A 21,242-nucleotide genomic window follows, 5' to 3' on the forward strand; every position below is an offset into this window, starting at 1 on the left:
TTAATTAGGTTTTGGTGTTATTTTCTATTTCTTGATATCCTGGTCATTATAATTATTGCAGTGTATTGTGTTTTTTGTTTTGTTTTGTTTTTATAATTGGCTCACTGGGTTTTTAAGATAGATAATTTTTCTTAAGTCTTCTATTTCCCATTTTAACACTTCAGTGGGTTAACAAAATGCCTTTAATTAGGTAAATAAATAGGACAGTAAGAAATTAAGCAAACCATTTTGAGATAAGGAAGGTGAAGGAATTGAGCAAAGAGTGAGTATGTAAATGAAAAATACCACAGCCAAACTGGAATCTAATTCAAGAAAAGGGGGCAGTAGGGCAGGAAACTATGGCAGACAGTAACATCTGGTAAACGGAAAAGATGAGAGTAATTTGTAGTGAAAAAGAAACTATTGATTTGGAGAGATACTGTTAATAGAGTGCCTTAAGAACTAACTTGGCTGCTGTTGATGCAGAACATAGAACTACACTAATCAAGCTCACTGGTGACACAGAATCAGCATCATCGGTACAGAAAAGGAGCACTATATTCTTATAAAAAGATGGAACTGATGGAAATGGGATGCAACCTAACAGTACAAAGTGCAGGGAGATGACATCAGGGATTGTAAATGTTGTAACAGGGCAGTTTGATCCTTAAGGAAGATTAAAGTTTGTCACAGCTCTGTTCAAGCAGCAAGACATTTTGGAAATCAATTGTCAGGAATCAACTAAATGCAGGCTACAGAATAAAGTCTGCTCAGCAGAATAGAAACAAAGAGATATCCAAGAAGTGGCTAGGCATTCTGCAGATCTCTCCACAGTGAGAGACAGACATACCCTTGGCTAAAATGAGCTGCTAACTCAGGGAAAAATCAAGATATAGGCAGGAAAGAAAAGCTAGACAGGAACTGTGCCACACAGAATTAGAGATCAGCGCTGAGTACTGATTCTCAGCATTTTAGTACCTGTTCCTTATGCAGCAAGTGAAGTAGAATGTCTAAGCCAGAAGTTAGACATCCTTTAGGATGCCAGATATTTGTAGTCTAAAAATGTATCAAAAAATCAATGACATGAAAATTAAGGAAATTGCTGTTTCTTTGCAGTGTAGAGCAGTGTATTTACATGCTCTTTACAGCTCATATACATGCCTTTAATTTGTTCGGCAGCATAGCAAGAGAAGTAAACTGGCTTATTTTTTGAATCTTCACCCTCACAATGGTTAGCTGAATTCTAGCTTTAAAATCTATACTGCAATTAAGTGTGCCACAAGCAAAAATGAAGCATCCTCATTCTTTTCAGAATCCATGTATTCAGGAAGAACTTCCCCTTATCCCCAATGGTTACATGTTGCACATCTCTTCATTTGTGCTTCTTCTACTAAATAGCATCCCTTAGAGTACAGAATCCTAGATCACAGAAAGGCAAATTGTTAGGAAGCAGAAGAAAAGGCAAAAGAAATCTTCCTATCCCCACCCCCCAAAATAAAGAGATTAATACTGTCAGAAGATTGTTCATATTAATATTACCACTGAGCTCAAAGAATTATTACTTCTTTTTCTTTCTGGAGGTGGTGAGACTTATTTTGCCTTTTCTTCTGCTTGCTGACAACATACTAAATTCTAATCCACTAGGATTATTTCAGCAAGACTCTGCCCCCAGATGTCTTCAATAAATGCCTCTGGATAAATAGCCTTGGGTTTCAGTGGCAGACCTGCTTGCTTTCCACTAACTTGGGCATCAAAGTAGGAAAGAAATAAGTCAAGTGAGCTGAGTATGTTGAAGTGAGTAGTCGTAGTGCTCATTACTGAGCTTTATTGCTTTTGTTTTTCAAAATACCTATTTGTTCAAGAAATGACTGTATTCAGAGGTGTGTTATGGAAAAAGTCTGATTTGCACTATGTTAGCTTATTAATAATAATAATAATAATAAAAATATAAGAGCAAGCTATATTGGTCTTCCTTCTGAAACCAGACGGTTTGCAGACTTCAAAGAAACATTGCTAAGTGTGTCGTGCACATGAACATCTGTTCTTCCCTCCCAAACACATCTGAATTTCATATGCCGTGTAAACTATATATTTAAATCATGTGGAGAGCTGAAAATCTTGAAGAAGTAATCATTTGCGTATAATTTAAACAAAATGTACCTGATATTCTCTGTATTCATGACACTGATGAATACAATTCAGTTGTTGTGGGCTGTAGACTGTCCTCTTACCGAAAGGCTTACAGGGCCTGAGAGGAAATTGAACCTGAACATGAACGAGCATTACAATGGCAAGGCAGTCCAATAATTGTTATCTATATGTAGATTTTGTTAGCCATCTTCTGTGTCAGGAAATAACTAGAGACACCTATATGTTATATATAAGAGATTGAAGCTATTGACCTGTCAAGTCATCTGTAAAGGCATCATTAAGATAAATCTAGTCTTCCTACAAGGAATGCAGTAGGATGGCTTATTATTTAAAATTTTCACATCTCCCACACACTCCCATTGTGCTGAAAGACCAATTAGAAAATAACATGCCTCTGTATCATCCAAGTGACTAAAAGAAAATATAAATACTTGCATTAAGACTTCTTAAAAATACAGCTGAAGGGTTCCTTTTTTTTTTTTACCTTTGCTTGTATTTACTTTGCCAGTTCATTCAATAAGATGAATGAAATCAATCTTGTCTGCTTTTTTCTTTGTCATTTTCAATTCATATTTAGTAATATTTTCTTGTATTTTTTTAAGCTGAGTTAATGTGATTATGCTCTGCATGTCGATAATGTAAGGCAAACCAACATTCCAACTGTTCTGTGGAACTATTCACATGCTTAAAATCTTTATGGGATTGGGACTTAATAAGTGAGATTGATCTCATCTGACTGTAACATCTAATAGTTGCTCATCTGCAAATGTGCTTAATCCCTGGACTCATGTTGGAGTCAATGGAGAGAAATAAATATCTCCAGAGAGTGATTCACCTCACCTATCTTGTGCATTTACTTATGATAAAACAAAGTTGTTCCTGAGTTTAGCATGCCTTGCTTATCGAATCATAGAATAATTTAGCTTGGAGGGGCCCTGGCGGTCATCTAGTCCAACTCCCTGCTCACTGCAGGTCTAATGGGATCATGTTGCTCAGACATCTTGTGCTGTCAAGTCTTGGACACTTCCCAGGATGAAGAGTCCACAGGCGCACTGTGGCAGTTTTTGATCCTGGCACCTGTGTCAGTATTTGATTGCCCCCATGGCAAAAAAAAAAAAAAATCTAATATCTGATTGTAATTTGCCACATTCTAACTTCTGTTTGTTGCCTCTCATCCATATACTTAGGCGATAGAATTTAACATGGCTAAATTGGGTGAAATGCATCTCACTTGAATTATGCCTTACCATAATTACACTGAAATTATAAAACACTTGCTCACAAGTACACATACACCCTGTTCTCCAGCCTACCACAGTGACCAGCCCTACTAGACATGCTGCACTCAAGAGACGACAGTAGTACAGTGATATTGCATATAGCTTTCAGTAATTCAAGCTGCTCCTGTTTTCCAGCAAAACTCCTCCACCTCTTTCTTTGATCTGTTACTTCCGTACAAATAAAGCATGCTGAGTGTGACAGACTGTAATTCCACAGACTTTTCTCCCTGCAGCAAAGCCAATTAAATTATCTCATACCTGCATTCCACTCCCTTGTTTCTCCTTCAGCTGCTTGTTTTACCCTATTCTGTCCTCTTCATAGTGCCAGTGTAACTATTTGTATGACTTCATGAAGAACAGAGTAAGAAAGAGACCGGATCAATACTAAAACCGTCCCACCTCCCCCCTCTCCTTTTTCTGTGCATGTATTATTACAAACCTGATGGATACAGCTGGAAGTTGCTTCTGCTGGCAAATTAGTAAGAAAATTTCTCTAGAAGCATAATTTCTATGTCACTTCAGTTATCTTACTCTACTACTCCAAGTTTAATACAAAATAAAGCAAAGTTACAGCATGGGAAGCAAAATGTTCAGCTAAAACAAACACAAAATGCAATCCAGGTTTATGCTTAATAGCTTCATTTATTTTTAGCTCCACAGTTTCTGCTAATAACCCAATTGTATGAGCAACTTGATCATTATTTGAAAATATGAGGGTATATAAAAGCTACAGTACTAAAGCCCTTCATTTCTTAAATTTCAAAGAGATAAAGATTCAGAGAGTACTTTCTTAGGAATTTTCATTCATATCCACCCATAATCCATAAAACTTTAGCCTAAATAGAAGTAGAAATTCTAGCAAGAGAGCCATAGAGTAATGTAGATAAGCCACTAGAAAATGCTGTAAGAAACACAAGAAACTTTGAAGGCAGTCATCAAAATATGTAGAAACAGGGCGGAAGACTGAGTTAGGACCTGGGAAGATATAAAGCTGATCAAGTGTATCTGTCTGTAACAACATGTTAGTAAACTTTGGATAAAACAGCTGCTGTCAGACAACCATCTAGGCTTTTATTAAGGAAATACCGTATAACTTTGAGATAAATCTAAAGGACAGACTGTTTCACATACCACATTCAGATACTGAAAATCTTAAAGTATCTTTTGCTGAAATCCTTAGCTTCTAAAAAAGTAGAAATTTAGCTTTTTGCATTTCAGTTGGCACTGAGAAGGTGTTTTCTCTTATAAAAGTCTTTTTGCTTAACACCTCTCTAATAGCTAGTGGCTCTATATGGCAAAATTCACAGTGGCCATTTTAAGTTTTATTAGTATTAGTTATTATTAATTACCAAGAAGTGTCAAAGTCAGGAATTGAATTTAAGTCTGTCGATGCCTATCTGTTATTCTGACTGCCACTCTCACTGAAACAGTGTTATTTTATTAAAAGAAATTAATGCAATAAACAAACCCCAAAACAGAGCAGCATGCAGATTCTTCCATCATTTCACCATGAAAGTGGGATATAAATAGACTGAGTATAGAAAACAGTGCCACATGCTCCTGAGTGGTTATGCTTACAAGAAACAAACAAACAAAAATTTACAGATAAAAGGCTGAAAATAATAACAAAGAAATGTAAGGGTAGTGTGGCCCAAATCCCTAAAGTTTAGGAAAAGCAAACATTCTAAAATTCTTATTCACACTCATGCAATGTCCAGTTAAAGACAGTATGGCCAGATTCAGTAGCTGTCCAACTACATAAATGTAGAGTGAGAGAAAGCTGTAGAAACTAACAACATAATACGAAATATTAAAAGAAGACTCTTTTCATCAGAAATTTTTCTGCATCTGAAGTGTTTGTACTTTTCCCCATAGAAGTCACATATCAGCAAAAATGATCTCTTACATTTAATGTGTGAAACACATGCCTAACGATTAATGTTTGTTATCCTTCTTCCACACCTGAGGAAGAGATGAGATATTTTAAATGTTGGAGAAGGATGGCTGCCTCCAGATGATTGTCACTTCACAGCCACAATGATGCTGTCTTTGAACAGGCTACATTGGAGAAAATCATGCAACTCCAGTCTTTCAAGATGAAAAAAAGGCCTTCAATTTTCTCAGTCTGGGAGTTTAAGTGATACTTTCCTCAGTAAGACTATTTATACATGATACATTCGGTGATTGCTGCTTTGTAGTGAAGAATACTTCCAATCATGGCAAAGTGGGAAAAATTCCATAAAGTTGATGCATCTATTAAAGTGGAGACTTCTGTATTTGGAAGGACTTTATCTTTTACTTGATTCAGAGATGAGTTTCATGAGCTTTGGTGGTCACTTTAAATAGTTATGTAAAACTCTTGATAATGTCATCCCATCTGTATTTGAAATGATACTGAGAGTAAAGCACCAGCACACAATCTTTCTCAGAGAAGTAACTGCTTACATTTCTGTTTCCTGTTTTTTTCTGTTTGGGGGGTGTCTGAACTGAAGTCCATTCATTTCTGGTTCTATTTGCAATAATCGGTACAGTAACAGGAAAAGTAGAAGAGATGGGAATTTCCTCTAGCTCTGTCTTTCAATGATCTTGAAGCCACAGAGGGAAAAATAGCCAAAAAAGATGTATCTAATCGTATTTTGTGGTGATGAGATGACTACATAGCATCTTGAGATCTCTCAAACCTGTTTTTCAGTATTAAATACAAAACTTAGCTAAAAGGAGTAGGCGCATACTTGTGCCTCTTCCCCCTGCCCATGCTTTGAAGAAATGGAGAAAGGCATGATCTTTAAGCCTCCAGGATTTATTTTCTCCTGAATTTCAATGCTGTCTTTGTGCTTGCGTTATTTATTGATTACTTCACATAAAAAGAAAAGAAAAATTCAGCATTCAGTAGTTTTCTATTTAGCTTTTATTTTTAGCTTCCATATTTGCTTTTACTTTTTTCTGTATATATGTTATATTTTTCAGACTACAGAGTAAAACAGAACAATATGTTACGTGAATTGTAGAGGGAAACTACTGTAATTAAAGGCAAGAAATAATCATAATAAAGTTCAGTATGTTGAGAACAAAACCACTGTTTTACCAGCACAGACTTACTGGTTGGCATCTGTAAACTTTGCTTATTCTTTTTCTGTTCTGTTTCAGTCACTTGCTTCAAAGGGGCCTGCTTTCTGGCAAAACCAGCTTTCTGCTAAAGTCAGCATAGTGGTGGTGGTGGTGATGGTGGTGGTGGTGGTGCACTGCAGGTCTCCGTCCCCCATACCAGACAGTGTGACTACCTATGGCACATCAGAGGCCTTAAACCAGACAGAGCTCCTGAGGGAGGAGGCAGTTGTCCTGGTCACAGGCTACAGGGACACATTGGCTAGAGACCAGGAATGGGGTCAGTGGAGGAGGTGGTTGAGCTATCAGTTGAAGAGGAGATGAAGGAGATGAGCAGCTGCATAGCATCATGGAGGATGAACAGGAGATTGACAGGTTCCTCACAGAGACTCTGGGGGCTCAGGACTGCGCCTGTCCACCCAGATTGCTTCATATGATGAAACAACTCTCTCTGTAGATGAGGGGAGAGCAGTGGGTGTTATTTACCTTAACTTTTGCAAGACTTTCTGCAGTCTCCTGTAGCATCCCTGTAGCCAAATTGAGGACAATGGACTAGATGAGTGGACTACAAGACGTATGAAATTCTGGCTAGACTCAAAGGGCATTGGATAATGGTTCAAAATTTATCTGGTGGCTGTTTACAAGTATTATTCCTCAGCTGTCTGTAGTAGGGCCAGTAATGTTTAACATCTTCATTGGTAATCTGCTCAGTTGGACAGAGCACATCCTCATCAAGTCCATGAATGGCATCAAATTGGGAGCAGTAGACATTCTTGAAGATAAGACTGCCATCAAGAGAGACCTCAAAAAGGTAAAGAATGAGCCAACAGGAATCTCATCAAGTTCAGCAAAGACACATGCTAAGTCCTGCACCTGGGTCAGAATAAGCCCATGCAACAATACTGGCTAGGGAGCAGCTCTGCAGAAGGGCTTGGGGATCCTAATGGACAGCACATTGAGCAGCAGTCAGCTGTAAGCACTCTCAGTGATGAAGGCTAAGACAGATGGGGCTGCATTGGTAATAAAATGGTATGCAGGTTGAAGGAAGTGATTATTCTTCTCTGCTTTGCATTTGTGAGGCCACATCTCAAATACATGCATCTATAATACTGTGTCCAGTTTTGGTCCTCTCGCTGAAAAGAGAATTGTAATGTAAACCAGTCAGCCAGGAGGTTGGACTAGAGGACCTTCAGGATCCCTCACACCATGTTCTTTGATTCTGTGCAAATATCCTGTGACTGAAGCGTTCAGAACTCTGTCAACTGGCTTTTATAACTGATTACCAATTTTAATAAGGAAAAGGATGTGACAACTGGAGTTTGTAGTGTCATCCGAAGTATTGCCAGCATCATGCTTTCAAACAATAAAAGATTAGTTCATTTTTATAATAAAATTTGTTTTGTTTTGTTTTTATGTTGATTGTCTAGTGCATTAGTTGTTAGCTTAAGAGTTTATTTCTGTGATCTTTCATCAGCCATTTGTATAACTTTGTGCCACTTGAATAGGGCATTCACATTGCATTCATTCATGCATCTGCTCTGGATGAGTTAGAATCCTAGGCATTCTGTGGATTCAGTGGAGAGCATTTACTATTTCCTGCTTCAGTTAAATGTATTTTAATTTTGATATTTAAATTTGATGTCTAAAGTAGGCATTGTGAATGGGTTAACTTCATGGCAGCAGATTCAGTTTTTTTCCATGCTCCACTGTCTACATACATGATAATGGAACTTTCCTATCTCAGAGGGGTGTGTATATATACGTATATATATATGGATACTGTCTTGTGAATATTGTATTTGATGGGAACTTTATAATACCATTTTTAGCAAGTATATAGATTTGAGTCTTCATGTGCACCATCAAACTGCCTATGAATGACAAATGTTAGGTTAATAATTTTTTCAGTAAGTCATGAGTAAACATGCCTTGTAACCTCCATGTGTCACTTTGAATGCTTATTTTGACATATATCATAAACTAAGCATTATTGGACTTGGCCTTAGATCAGAGAATCACAGGGAAACCCTGCAACCACATAGAGCATTTTTCTTGAGTCAGTATCTTATTTTCTTCTGGGTTAGTTCTGAAAAGAAACCAATATAGCATATAAATAATCTGTACTACAAATATAGCAGATAGCAGCAATATTTTCCAAATGATATACAAAAGAAACATATGCACAATCTTTCAACTATTTGTAATTGTCTTTTATAGTAGTATTTGAGCTTTCTGAAGTTCTGTTGCTGAAAACATTGCATGACACATATTTTAAAGATATCTAAACCGGTGCACTTCCATGCCACTACTTAATTTTCTGTTGTTCCTACCAAAAAATCTAACAGTTCAAAATGCATAATGATATCCCATTTCAGCATCCAGATGTGTGGGATTTCAGCAGTACATGGATGGTGCCTAATTTACTGCAAGCAATGAGGAAAGCACTGGCATTTGCAGAATAAAGTTGTTATATAAAAGATGCATAGAAAGTGAATAAATGCAATTAGCAATTAGCATACATAGATGCTATTATGAAAAGGGGCCTTACACTGAAAAATGCTTTAAAGGAAATTTTAAGTACATTTTTCAGATTTTCTATGTCATAAAGGGGCTTAAAGGAAGCATTGCTTAGAATTTTATATAGAAAATTATAGGAATCCAAGAAATTAAAACTAGGGAAGTCAATTCTTTGCAACTTATACATCCTTAGTAAATGAAACCAAAATGCAAGAAATGCAGAAAAAAAGTCATTTTGGTTTCAGGATTTGTTATAGTTGTTCAAAAAATTTAATGCATATGTCCTCAGTATGCTACACTAAGTTCAGTAATTGTAAACATATATTTATACCCTAGTAAATAAATGATCAGGGCATATAGATACTGGTACAGAGAAAGTATTTATTGTATGTATTGCTCCTGATACTGTCCATTATTATCTTTCTTTCTGTTACCTTTCCTTTACTTTGTAAAGTCAAAACCCAAAACTTGTCAAAGATTGTAAAGATCACTTGAACCCTGAAAAATATTGGGCAGTTTCAGAAAACTGACATATCTTCCTTTATGGATATGTTTCTTCTTACTGCAGATCTAATGCATTTGAAGTGCTGGCACTCGATGGAGTTAGTACTGGGATACTTCAGTTATATACAGCCCAGGAGAGTGCTGACTGTCTGAGAGCAATATCAACTAACATCAGTGGTTTGACACTTCAAAATGTATGTTACTTTCTGCATATTTTTTGTCTATGCTGTCTTAAAATTATTTCTAATTTTCCAAGGACAGAAAATAACTCACATTTAAGATAGGCGATATAAAACAAATGTGTGTGTATTGGGAGGAAAAGGAGAAAGGAAAGAGAAGAGACAGGGCTTCTGGTAAATCAAAGCTGTCCTGAAGTTTTCAAGACTTGCAGTACTATTGTAAAACAGAGAGAAATAGAAGTTCAGGTTGCCTTTATTATTTTAAAGATTCTTTCAAGGCAAAATACTGACCCTTTCTAATCATAAAATGGAGCTTTGGATAGGGCCAATTATATCACTTGTACTTTCTCGAAATTAGTGTGCTTAAAACATGGCTTCAGAAATTAGCATTTGTTGATTTTGAAGTAGGCATGTGGAAATTTTGTAACTAGTGAAATGTAACTTATAGGGGCTCATTGGGAGGCAGTATTTTTACATCTGTAATTTGTCTAGGAATTGGTTTATTTAAAGTCATGTGTTCCATCTTTTTGCCTACAGGTATAGAGGTGCTTATGCCAGTGTAAATTATTCCTGTAAATTCAAAAGTAGCATTTGTTATTGAAAACAGAGGTACTAAATAAACTCCAGAGAAACAGAAAATCGTTATTTGGACAACAGGTTATTATTCCAAGAAAGAACAACTGGAAACTATTGAAAATTCTGGAATGGAACATAAAGTCAAATAGGCAACTTGATAATGTACACTATTGAAAATATATACCAGTCTTTATGAACTGGTAGAAATCAATGATGAAAAAAATACAAGCACAGTTTGCTCTGAGAGAATTACCTGGGCAGATTTTTAATCTTATTCTTTAGATGTGTTAAGACTGAAGCATCTTCTATAAACCAGGATCTGGTAGGATAAATATCTTTAATTTGTACTCCAGGTTAATCGATGCTTAGTTATTCAGATTATATTGGGTAGGATTTGTATCAGGTTTGAGCAATCTTTGATCAAACTACATAATAATTTGACTTTTTTGGTCTTCAAAAATTACTTGATCATGGTAGATATTTGATCATGGTAGTTCTATTAAATTAATTCTTTTTTTTAATCTGAAATTATTTAAGGAGGTCTTTGACAAAATCAGTAAATTTGCTTATGATATGTCCTTTATAAATATTCCCTTCTAGGCACTATTTAGTAAATTACCTAATTTAGAGATTATTGTTTCTATTTGATAATTCTAGGGAAATAATATACATTATTCAAGAATGTTCATAATTGCCTGCTGTGTGAATAGTGGAAAGAAGTTCACTTTAATATTTTTAGAGCAATTCCACTTCCTAGTTCCTAATCACAATTCTTTTGCTTTCTAAAAAAATCCCATGAGTTAAAGTCACTCCAAGTATGTAGCTGAATATGACAGTAAAAGTGGCTGTACAAGCAAAGTATTTATTAATATATTTTATTACTGGTAGGGTTCTGGTCTGTTTCTTTGAAATGCAATGTATGTGGTAGCAGGTGTCTTGACATAGTATCCCCACTGTGTTATGACCTGTCTACAAGAATATTTTGTTATCTGCTGAGTATTTTTACTAATCTTCATTTTTCAGTTATCTATCACAATATAGAATTCTGTAAACAAAATACTGCATCTTGTGTCTTCCTCTTTAGTAGGGGTTTGATCAAGCTTTGTTAACAGCAGTGATAAATTCACGTGTTCTAAGCCAGGCAGAGAGTAATCTCTACACAGATCATATTAGAAGTGGGTAAAATCTTTACTTGGATTTAGTGCTTAACAGGCTGTGACAGAGGTGCAGCCTTTGGAACAACTGAATAGGGTCTGGCCACAGTAGTATTTTAACTAATTACTAATCATCAGAACAACAGATGTAAAAGTCAGTGAGAAACCATTTTATTGCAAAACCTTTTGCAAAAAGATCAGAATGTGAGGCTGGAATGCAATTTCAGTGAAAGTTTGCAGTAAAGGAAGACTCCCTGACTGGGAGGGCCAAGGGACTATTTCAAATTCACAGTGCCTAGGGCAAGGCCTTTACAGTAGACTTCTTGAAAATCTATTCAGAATGCTTTTTATTACATTATTATCTTCTCACAAATGGTCAGTATTTTTCTATGATCATCTTATTGAAGTCGAAGTTAGGCTATGTATCTGTAATTCTTCAGACTATTTTTCCTGTATTTGCCCTTCTTTAGTCCTGTAAAATTTCAGCCATTCTCCAGGAGTCTCTGAAGATAATCAGGATTCAGAGATTAGGGTTAGGGTTAGGGTTTAGAGTTCAGATAATTTCCTAACTTCTCAAGGGTTAATTTCATGAGTACATGCCAACACTGAGTTCATTGGCTTCTCCAAATATTTAGCCTATTCATTTCCTGTTCTGTCCTATGCTGTCATGTCTGTAGATAAATGAATTCTGTTAGATACGTGATCACAATGGGCCTTGTTACTAAGACTATTGGCATCAAGAATTTCAGCCTTTTCACCTGACCATTATTAAGTTTTTCTGCCATATTTTCCATTGCTCACTTTTACTTCTATATATTTTCAGATTTTCTATGTCTATGATGTTTATGCTTCTTGATTTTAGCAACTCTTCCTGCACCTTAGTCATTCTTGCTTTACCTGCGCCTATCTGTGCCTCTTCTGTATACATTCTTTGTTGTACATGTTTGCATACCATTCGAATCGTCTATTTTTGACTTTTAGTTCTTAAAGAGATCCTGATGGAGGTGAATTGATCTCTTACAATGCACGCTGTCTTTCCTGCATCGTAATGCTTTGCCACTTTGCCCTTTCAGCAGTTGGCAGCTCTCTGCCAGATCCCCTGCTGATGCCAGAAGACAGTCCTAATGTAGGCAATACAAAAATAATTCTGCCACAATCTGACACTTCTGCTAATGTCAGACTACTCTTTTGAAGTATTGAAACATCTAACTTCTATGCAAAGGCAAGCTCTCAGGGGATCAAGTGAAAGGGAGGAGTTGTCTTTCAATAGTGAAGATGTGAGGAGTTGTCACTGCCTAAGGATGCTACCACTGAATGTTAGCATAGCTAGAAAGTGTTACTCTGTAGATGAGAAATAATGATTCTGGTATTAGCCTGGAGACAGTTAGTTCTTATAAGACAGAAAAGCACAGCGAATATGGCAACATGGAGAAAGATGTAAGCGTGTCTTTTCAGCCTGCCTTCCTGATATTTCCCTTGTATGCTGAGTTAGGAAAACCTGCCAGTAACTGTCATCTTTACAAGCAATACAGATTTTTTTCTAAAGATCCATGCCCCCCACTATTCACCATTCTGTCCATACCCTTGTTTTTTGCATACTTTTCTACCAAAGGGAAACTTCCCTATCCTCTTCCTTTATGATTCAATCCTTAGTCTCCTCAGTGTGTTCCAAGATCTTCACATTTACCTTTTGGAGGAGGAAGAAAACAGAGATGAGTAAGCACCTCCCATCTATTTCTTCTTACAACCCTATTCTCACAAAAGGAGGTACAGTTAAAGACACTGAGGGAAGAAAAGGAACAGAAGCTGGCAGTGAAGCTGCCATAATGAATCAAAAAGCATAGGCAGCAACTTGATCTGCATGTGCTTCTCGCTGCTACTGTTTGGTTTGTTTAGTTAGAGGGTTCTTTGCAGGGAAGTGACAGCGCTGTGCAGGAGATGTTTTTAGGAGACAATTCTTTGGAGTAATTTAGAATCCCCCCTCTGTTGTGCACCATGCAGATAGCTATCTGTTAAACGTTTTTAGCTTTTGTCATGGGCTTTAATTATTTTCTTTCATACATAACACCAAACATTAATATAGACATGATAGGTAGAAACACCTTAAGTTGATGTTGCCGGTTCATTTGCATCATAGAAACTTATTTCTTGTATTTATAGATCTCTCAAGGTTTTCTCTTTTTTGCAGTGTGTTCTCAAGGTGTTGTGTTTTTCAAATTTAATAACGAATTTAATAAATGAACAGTTCATAAGCAGATAAGGAATAAAAAGATGCAGTTGTTCCACTTTAACCATTATTTATGATCTTTTTAAATCATTCCAGCAGCTCATTGGAGGATGATAGAAACTTAAAATTTGGCTTCAAAACAAGGATATTAATCTTAAATCATATATATGCTTTTGACAGTGGATTTAATTTCCATGTGTTGCAGGACTTAAACATTTTCTCTTATGCTTACATGTACATGTATATCTACAACAGTGGAGTGAAATTTCAGTTTGATTAGAGAGAGGCTTATGAAATATGAGCTTTGAACATTCATATAAAAAAGAAAGAGGAGTAGGTCTTTCTTTCTTTACAAACCAATATGTGAGGTGCATGTAGATCAAAACAAAATCCATTATGTGTCCATAACCTGTAGGAAGCGGTATACAAATCTTATTGCTCAATGATTATACAAACCATTCTATTGCTGTCTAGGGATAGTAGCACAAGATAATGTATCTTTTCTGCCGCTTCTTTTTGTTTTTCAGTGCAGGAATTCCTATTTGGAAGTACATCAGATCAAACCACTGAGATTGTAAAGGGTAGTCAGTAAGGGTAGGAATCATGTCAGCTAAATTTAGCCAATCAAATAGGATCCTCTTGCTGTGCGAAAAGAGAAAGAGACAGCTGTCAAGATCCTCATATGTCTCTGCTGATTAGAAAGAGAATATTGATATATTAAATGTATAACTTTTTTTTTTTTTTTGAATTGCCAAAGCTAAGTGAGGTAAATCCCAGCCTGGGAGCTGAGTCATGGCAGCCCCATTCTCTTCCTGCCCCCTGCAGATTCCTATGCATTCATTTAAACACAGTATAGTAATTATGATTGTTTAACGGTTTTAGTTGTCTGACTCTGCCACCGCACTCTTTGCAGATCCAGATTTTTGGTTTTAGCTTCCCTGCTCTTCCAAACACCCATTACTGTACTACAGTGTTTAAAACACATACATTCCCAACAAGGTGTAGCAAATTCCATTTGTATTCCTGCCACAATGCACCAGCTGTGGAGGGATGTAGGGAACACATGGTGCTGTGCAGTATGGAGAGTGCATACTTCCCTCTGCTCAGTCCAGTGACACAGGGGCACAATGTGATGTAGAAGGAGATCTTTCCCCTTGCCCCGCTTACATCAGGGCTGCAACCATCCCTGCTTTGAATAAAGAATGAGTTAAGCCTATGTGGTGAATAGCTGTGGAATCCAAAGCATCCTTCCATATTGCCCTTAATAACTGGAAGCGATGCTGTTTGTGAGGATGCTCTTCACATTACTCTTCTCTCATTCTCCAGAGAATCTGCATGGCCAGTCTCACGCACATTTTCACAGACACATCTGAACATAGTAAGGTAGAAAGTCAGATAACAGAATTTCTTCCTTTTATAAAGAGAACTTAAAATAGTTTGATTTAACTGGAAAACAAGGTGAAAGGAGACAGGATCACTGCTTATTCTGTTTATTTGCACTGTATTATATTATAGTGATCTCATAATTTAGTGTGTCTGTGGTCACCTGCAGGGAAATAGTATTTTCTGTGTGCGTGGCTTGGTTTCTGAGTAGTTACTTCTTGTGTATATTTTTCTCTAAAGCACTGGAGAATTGCTGGAGCTGAAGATAGGCAGGGGGTGATGGTATTCCTGGTGATGTTAAAGTATTTAAGATACCTTTTTGTTATGTCTTCTCAAATGCCCAAGATTAAGCCTGCTACCAATCCCCCAGATCAGACTGGTGAGGACTGCTTCCTTCTGTAACACCGGGCTTTTCACTAATTTGTAGCACGCAGGTTACAGATAAGGTTTCTTGGGTTCCCACCAGTTTGTTACCGTCAAGGCCCTGAGAGTGGCCAACAACCTCTGCCACCCCCCGCCCCATCCCAGGGATTTGGCTGCATGTGCTCAAGGCCAGTGCTGACATGCAGCCGGGGATGAGGCTGCTGTGAGAAGAGCTGTGGGAGAGAGCTGGGAGAAGCCTTGCTGGAGGCTCCCCTTTTGCTTGGAAGCTGCATGTTGGGAATGCTCATCCTTGGTCTTTGCCTGAGCTATGGTGCAGATGTCTGTGGCCTGCCTCTGTTGTGGTGGCCCCACTCCTCCTCTGGGGTAGCATGACCCCTCCAAGGGGCTGGAGGACCCTCCCTGCGCACCATCAGATGCCTTGCCAGGGTGATAGCCAGGCCTGGCAGCTGCCCCAGGCAGCCGGCAGGTCAGCTTTGGCCACCTCATCACGCATGGCCTCAGTTGGCACACCTGCACGGTTCAAATACACAGTTCAGTTCAAGTGGGTTGCAAAGCTGAGTGGGGGGAACGATCCCTTATGGCCTATGACTGACAAGTTCTTATAGCCCTGGGGCCTTTGTGTCATCCTCCATGTGTACATTCAAGGCCCTTGCTATCATCCTGTATTCCTCTGTGTTGCGTTTTATTCTAGGGTCATTTTGTTTAGGGTGGTTCCATACAGAATAAGCATTTGTTATTGCTATCAATTAGTTACAAATATCTGCATATGTATATATATAACATTACACCCCACAACTGCACTTTTCTCAAAAAAAATGAGTCTCATGCTCTTTAGATAATTGTTATAGCTAAACAAGCTGTAACACAGCTCCAGACATACCAAGACAGATCCAGACCAAGCCCAACAAGAGCTGAGGCTGGTGTTGTTGGAATAATGCAAGGCCTGTTGGCCTCTTACTGTCATGCTCTGCCTTTGAGGTTTATCCACAGATTTCGTCTTGCAAATCTCTTGCTCTTGCTAGGATACTGGTAATAGCCTTGGATTTCTTCTGCTCTTTTCCAGTGGCTGTATCTTTTCCTGTGTGCAATTGTAGCTTTTGGTCTGTTATCACAAGCTTTTCATTTTTTTGTAAAATGAGGGGAAATGCTTTGTGATGATAAGATTGTTTGGAAGGACTCATCAGCTGTGTGACTGTTTGCAGGTTCTATCCCTAGATATAGGGGAGTCTTTTCTTGCAGTCATTCAATCTTTTCATGTCTAAATCCCATATCTTTAGTTCACTGTTACTAATATTTTGCATTAAGAAGTGTTTCACTTTAAAGAAGGGTTTGTCAAGGTTTGTTCAGCAGTCACCTATGCCAATTATGACTGTCAAAGAAAAGCCAAAATCAGCACACCTCTTCATTGACTAAACTGTGAGCAAAAAGGAAGATATGTTACTTTATATTGAACAAAAGGAAATCCTAAACAATTCCCTTAATCTGTTTTATATGCTGCGTCCTTCATTTCACAAAGTACTTGAGCACATGCCTAATTTACAGATCTGCTTAAACAATTGTTAACTGAGATCTAAAAGAGATATCTATAGTACAGTATAATATTTTCACAGTGGCAAAGTAAATTCATACAGCCAGTTCTTTATGAAGGATTTCCTGAAAACTGTGATGAAAGGTTTCCTGTCTTTTGAGTCCTTTGTTTTCTAGGCTTAGGATAATTATAATCTAGTATTTCTGCACTGAAAATATAAGAATTTCTAATAATTTTGAAGTACTAATACCAGTGTGCATTAACTATGTCAGTGCTAATTGCCTCACAGTAACTTTTAGCATCAGAATATTAATAACTGAGTATTTTTCAATCTCTGTTCTATAGATGAAAATGACAAATAAATGCTGTTCTCCCTCAGACCAGGTAAGACTTTAATTGTATTAATGAAATGTATTCATCATGCCAGAACAAAAATTATTAATTTTTCTAATTCTTCTCATTGCTTTAAGTTGCAAAATTTATAGAGCCTACATACAGACATTTAGTCAGTTTGCAAATTCTAAAACCACATTTGCAAAATCTGTTTTAAATTTTGAGATGTCATAGTTTACACAGCAGATTCTCACTAATCAACAGTAACTAGTAGAATCCCCAATTGCACTTGTTTATTAAAAAATAAAAATAAAGGAAAATTAAAAAAGAAGGCTATATCACTGGATTAGATGGAGCCATGATATAAGTGAAAGAGGGAGACAGTGTAACTTACAAATATGTCTTGGAAAACATACTTTATGCTTGCATGCCTATAGCTTCAGCGAGTCTGACAAATTGATGTGACTTTATATCTACATCACATTATTATGCATAGATAGCTCAGGAATATATTGCAAATAGTATCCTTTGGATGTGTCATGCTGTGCAGAATACATGTTTGCAGTGACCATTTGTCTAGGGCTTTTGGAGCTTAGGGAGCCTGATGCAATATTGCTGCACCTCTAGCTAGTCAAAAAGACCCAGTGAACTTACTACACTGGAAAGCCTTCTTACTTACTGTGGGATTGCAAAGTTTTTTTTTTTTTTTTTTTTCTATTTACTTTGTAAATTTTCTTTTTCTTTTTCCAGGCTAATTCTATAATTCTGGGAAATAAATTGAATTTTATATCATAAAACTAATGAGCTTCACACTTATTTGCTATCCTTGCATCAATCTGGTGCTGAACTCAGGAAAAAAGAGCCCAGTCCTTGTCTGTTTCCAAGAATGCTGTGTTTGCAGATTAAAAAAGTGAAAATTAGCCAGGTTGTCTTTTGCTACTTACTGCTTTACTATAGAAATTTATTGTAGAAATTTACTACAGAATTAAAAGACTGAGTCTAGAAGTATTTTGTATGGACATCAAATAAATGTTTAAAATATTTTTTATTAATTAGACAGCTTGTATATTCTTTCATGTGTCACCATTTTGTCATCTTATCTAAAAAAAGTAATTGGACATTTGTAGACTGTTCTAGAAGTCATTAAAAATATCTAACCATTTATATTTTCTTACCCAGGAAACTGCTTTATTTTGTTATACTTGTGCCTGCATTTTGGAAAAAAAAAGTACACCTGAAGAACTACTATAAACTTTAATTCTGTGCGTAGTAGATACCCAAAAGTTATCCCTAAAACAAAATGAATACCTATGTAAGAAGGGAGCATTTAATTATTCCTTCTCATTATTAATCAAACTGATATGAAAAACAGGTGATTATAAATGGTAGGAGGAAAGATACTGAATTTGGATATATGTTGTTGGATGAACTCCCTACTACAAATATTTTAGTAACTATTTTCATAACATCTGAATCCCATTTTAAATTTAATGATACATTTAATTATCTGTAAGTTAAAGAAATGAAGAATAATGATAAATGAGAATTGCTGCCTGTAACCTGCTTACCTACCTGCAGTATGGTATAACTACTAATGTAATTAATAATATGTTCCAAAATTTATTTAATGTTCTTGGGTCTGTCACTTTTTTGGAGCTGCAGGAGTACTGAAATCAAAGAAATGCCAAATCTGCTATACTGTAGCATTCACATGAAAAGCTCAAAAGGGAATCCCAACTTCTATTTTATTAAAGACAGAAGTACTAATTGACATTAAAATGTCTGCTTTTAAGAAGCTCTTTCTTAAACTAAGTACAGGAACATTAGAAGCAGTCTTTGTTGATACAGACAGCTTGTAGAGTTGGATTTAAAGACTTTGGTTCAAGCTGCTGAGAGTTAGAAGGCGAATGAAGATGATACAAGAATGAGCTTTTTGGTATTAATGGATAACTGCAAATGATTGACTCTATTCTTTTAAACTTTATTCATCTCAATTTTTGTGCATGTAATATGATACTTCAAAAAAAGGAAGAAGTATTCTTCCTGAATTTGTAAATAAATATTGAGGACAGTCATACGACCCAACATTAGATGCCTAATTTGATTTCCCAGGTTAACAGGCTAGTGTCTATAAACTATCCATTTAGTCAGGGCAGAAAGATATTCTTTTCCAGAGCGTCATTCAAATGTGGAAATTAATATCAATCAGTATTTTAAATAATCCTTTATACGGATTATATATATAGCCTCTCCTTCTGCTTTGACTGTACTGGGGTCCTAAGAAGACCCCAGTAGCCTCTTAACTTACTATCTAAGGTAGGTGTCTAATGTTAAGCAGTACAAATCCATTACCCTTTTTACCTTCAGAATATGAAAGGAAGGAAAGATGCAATTAGAATGTAAATTTCTGGAATGGAAAATTTAAGGCAAGACTGATGTCACTTACATAATGTGTGTACAAACCTGAACTGCTCTTGTTAATATAATTGATTTAAAAGACAGAGAAAAGAGAAGTTTGAGAGACTGGAGGTGGTTTGAAGAGCTTCCTTAAGTAAATTTTGTGATAGTTGCAGATTTATCCTTCCTGTTGAGTATGGACATTCCTGAAGAATTAGATAGAGCCTTTGAGTTTCATTATCGTGTCAGTTGCCATGAGTTTTCTTCATTGCCTTCAGAATCCAAACCAATCTTTCGAAAAGGGGTGAGATCAGATCAGGACAGGTTCCATTCAGATTCTGTTTTTCATAGGTCTGTAACAAACTAGGATTTGGCATCAACAAATGCAAAATTAGTTCACTAAACCTGGGTTTCTCGCTTTTCTTTCATATTGTCCTTGACTGGTTTAACTGGAAATATTATTCTGGAAATCCAGAACAAGATGAATTCCAAGGGCATATAGCTAAGAAAACTGTAGAGGGAAGGGATGCAACTAATGGTTCTCAGATCTAAAACAGCTGTATTTCTGGGTCTCTTTGCCCAAAGAAGACATTAAACAAAGAGTTTGCATTTTGTCCTGCATATAAGATCCAAATTTAGGAAGAGGTTCCTAGAGGTAGCGGTAGCAACAGTTGTAATTATTATGACTATATTTATAATGTTAAATTAAACAGTACCAGGTCAACAAGCTAATTGGCACAGTCTCGCTACGTTCATACTATTAATGTCTCTTCTCCCTCCAAAGGAGGCATTTAAACTGGGAGGCATTTAAACTATTGGAATTTCATTTTTGCCAGTGCTTAAATCCCAAACTGTTCTTGGGAATTTTTTGAAGAGTACTAGTTATCCCAGACCATGTCATGCTAGTTAGTCTCTGTCAAGGACTAATTATAAAAATTTGACAGGTGTATATAAATAAGTACCACTGCTGAAGCCCTGACACTATACGTAACCTGTGTAGACCTCAGAGGATTGGAAGCATGAGGCACCTAAGCACTGGGTACTTTTAGAGCAGAATGGTGCTCTGCAAGAAGACCGGGAGATTGAGCTAGGTTGTACAATATTTTATTGAGTGTGGAGAGCTGCCATTTTCCAAACACTATAACTTTTGATTCTGCTTGATATAATTTGTTGCAGTGCTCTAGAGACTTGGAAGCACTTAATTCTCTTATCTGTAAGCAGTTAGATTTGTGACTCAATTTTCAAAAAGATATGCACCACTGGATTGCTGCATATTTTTTATGAAACAGTAAATTAGGTGATTCCCTCTGTACAGAAAAAAAAACTTGCAGAGTTGTTGGCTTTCTAAGACCATATGAGCATTTCCCATCCCCCACTGAAGCAATACCTTTTCTTCTCAGTATGAAGAAAATGTTCATCAGATCTTGATAAACACTATGTATAATTTTACTTTATATGCTATAAAACAGATTTTCAGTGTTTCCTGCAATGTCTCTTTCCTTGTTTGTTTTGATTTTTTGCAGCTGGAGGAAAAGGTGAACTCTC

The sequence above is a fragment of the Dromaius novaehollandiae genome, chromosome 25 (assembly GCF_036370855.1).
Source record: "Dromaius novaehollandiae isolate bDroNov1 chromosome 25, bDroNov1.hap1, whole genome shotgun sequence".
Lineage (NCBI taxonomy): Eukaryota > Metazoa > Chordata > Aves > Casuariiformes > Dromaiidae > Dromaius > Dromaius novaehollandiae.